The sequence below is a fragment of the Myotis myotis genome, unplaced genomic scaffold, assembly GCF_014108235.1.
Source record: "Myotis myotis isolate mMyoMyo1 unplaced genomic scaffold, mMyoMyo1.p scaffold_m19_p_2, whole genome shotgun sequence".
NCBI classification, from domain to species: domain Eukaryota; kingdom Metazoa; phylum Chordata; class Mammalia; order Chiroptera; family Vespertilionidae; genus Myotis; species Myotis myotis.
This window is the reverse complement of record NW_023416324.1, coordinates 111,836,184-111,839,578: the sequence shown is the minus strand read 5'-3', so window position 1 is coordinate 111,839,578 and position 3,395 is coordinate 111,836,184.

Here is a 3,395-nt window from a genome sequence, read left to right as displayed (position 1 = left end):
ATGTTATTTCATCCTTTTCATCCTTGAAAACAGTTTAATCCATAAACTCATTAGGCTGCAGAAAGGAATCTCCTAAGGGGGCTATTTTGAAAGAAGGATGCTCTTCTGTGCTGCTGTCTACTGGAACCTCTTTTCCTTGAAACTCCACCTTCTTCTGGAAGGCAAAAACATGATTTATTGGCTAGAGCTGTAGAAATGTGCAGAGGAAAGGGGAGATGACTACAGAATATTGTGGAATACTTGGACATGGTTTCAATGCCAGAAATTATCCTTCCTCCTTTCCCATTGAAGTGGGGTTCTCTGAGGTAATCAGAGGTGTGATGGGAAAAGCAAATTGAGTTCTTTTTTTTACCTGCATGCCAATGTTGTGATTGTCATAAATCCAATGAGAAGTGGATGCCTGTGGTTTTGAAGGAATGTGCTTAGTTCACAGAATGAAAAGGCTTCTCAGTTAACTCAAAGACCAAAAACACACAGATTAAAATTCAGAGAATGAGGAAAAGAAAACCCAGGGAAGTCTCTGAGTTTCATTGGGGCAAGTATAGATGGTTAGGATATGATTTTCTGGCATGGTCTGCAAACCGTGCTTTTATTCCAAATAAATAAAAAGTTCTTACAAAGCTCTAGTCAGTTTAAGTGCTGCAACATCATAAAATTGCTTGGTTTGCAGCTGAGACTGTTGCACCATTCATAACCTAAGAACTAAGAATGGCTACAGGCGATTTTTTTTTATTATTATTTAAAGCTCAAAAATGATTTGTCTCACGATATAAGCAACGTAATTAAAACCTTTTTTTAAATGTTTATTGGGAATTTTTTAAAAATTTATCTTTATTACAGATGTCTCCCTTCTCTTCTCTTATTGACCCCCAGGTCTTTTTTTTTTTTTTTTCCTATGCTTTTTTTCTCCCTCTCTTTGTCTTTGCCTTGACGTAAATACCAAATTCCATGCCTTTCTTAGGCCCTTACAGCAATTTATTTTCATGCCAAACCTCTCATTAAGCCTCCTCCTTTCCTTTAAAATTTTAGTTTTGAGAAATAAATCACATAAATGTCATCTTTTTAAAGTATACAATTCAGTGCTTTTTAGTATGTTCACAAAATTGTACAACCATTACCACTATCTGATTACAGAACATTTTCATCACTTCAAAAAGAAACCAAATACATTAGCAGTCACTCTCCATGTCCCCTCTCGCTAGTCCAAGCATGTCAAACTCGCGGCCTGCAGGCCCCGCGTGCAGCCCACAATGAATATTTTTGCAGCCCAGCCAATATGACGGTATGTAAGAAACGTTTTAATAAAAATTTCGTAACTTAATTTTTACAATATCCTGTTATACATAATTATTAATCATGAACTACAACATTCGCTAATGACTGATTACTATAATCATGTTGCACTCATTTCCCTTACGTGCCCTATGCGCAGGCGCACCATTTCTCTCCACTAATACTAGCAGCGAATATTTTAGCAGCCAATTGCCAAGTCATTAGTCTTGTACTGACTTGTTTGGTGTGCACAACAGGAAATATTTTGCTTTCAGAGAACAAGAAGAATAGGTTTATTTGCATTACACTTTTTAATTTGTGCAGTTATTCAGTGTCTGGTAAATTAATGTTCAAGAAAAAATATTAATTTTTATTAAAATGTTCTATTATTTTATGTTAATGACTAGAGGCCCGGTGCATGGATTCGTGCACTTGTGGGGTCCCTCGGCCTGATTGGGCTGAAAGGGGCCGTCCAACATCCCCCGAGGGGTCCTGGAGTGCGAGAGTGCACTCTGCAAAGTTGCTATCACTCGGCAGCTCCTGTGTTGAGTGTCTGCCCCTTGGTGGTCAGTGCATGTCATAGCTACCAGCTGGTCGGCCGGTCACTTAGGCTTTTATATATATAGATTACTCATTTATTTCAGCCCTTTTTATTCAGCATGTCTATATTGAAATAAACCTATGTTTTTATGAAAATTGAAGCTTTTGTTTTTTTTGCAGCCCACATAAACTTAAGCCTTATTTATTTGGCCCATGTTAGCCTTTGAGTTTGACATGCTTGCTTTAGTCCCGGGCAACCACTAGTCTTTCTGTGGATTTATCTCTTCTGGATATTTCATATAAGTAGAATTATACAATATGTGGCTTTTTGTGTCTGGCTTCTTTCACTTAGCATCATGTTTCCAAGGTTCATGTTATGTAGCATATGTCAGTACTTCATACCTTTTTATGGCTGAGTAATATTCCATTGTATGGACACTCCTTTGCTTTTTACAGTATTCCTGCTCTTCCAATGAAATTAATCTTTTATATTTTATTTTACAGTGTTTATAAGAGAACCTCTGACAGATTTAGTAATGTATTTTCTATAATGATGGTTTTCTAGAATTGTCTTCCCAGATACAAGTTAGAAAAGTGTGAGGGCGATTTCTTCCTAAGCCAATTATTAGTAGAGTTATTCTCCAGTGTTTTAGTTTTAATCTTATTCAGGAAGTTAGACCAGTTAGGGAACTAGTCAGCTAAACTATTGAAGAGACACTTAGCTGAAATCAACTCCAAAGAAAATTATATTGGTATTCTTTTTATTTTAATTTAAAAGATTTCCTACTAAAATGAGAAATGTTCTGTGGGCATTTTATAGATTTAGAGAAGATAGGAAAGCAATTAAGGATTTATGCTTTCCTTTACTGGTATTCATTTTGTATATTTTTCATTTAGATAAAATTGAACATGGGGTTGGGGGACAAGAAGAAATAAACCAAAGAACTTATATACTTACTAGTGGCCCAGTGCACGAAATTTGTGCACATTAAAAGAGAATAAATGAGAAGAAATATTTTAATATTGCTATTTGCCCTTTCTCTATAATAGAAGTGTCAGAGATGAAAGAAAATTAGTAAAATGTATATTAAATCTCCTTCCTGTCAGAGTCTGGGGCATGCCGTGGGACCTAGAGTCAAGTCCCCGCCCACCATCCTCATGCACTTCGAAAACGCAGGAGACCCAGACCCGGCCGGCCCCACCCCCATTGGGTGAGACCTAGACCCTGCCGGCTCACCCCTGTCAAGCAAACCCCTCTGGGCAGGGGGCAAAGCCTCAGGTCCCCCAGCCTAGCACTGGGGCAGGGGCCATGGCCTGATGTCCCCCGTAAGGCCCCGCCAGGCGAGGGGCATGGCCTGAGGTCCCCCAGCCCGGTGCTGGGGCTTGGGGGGGGGGAGGGGGGTGGTGCAGTCTGAGGTCTCCCGGCCGGGAGCCGGGGCAGGGGGGCGCAGCCTGAGGTCTCACGGCCTGGAGCCAGGGCAGGGTTCACCTGTCAAGCCCCGCTGGGTGATGGGCATGGCCCGAGGTCCCCCATCAAGACCTGCCAGGCGAGGGGCATGGCCTGAGGTACCCCATCAAGCCCT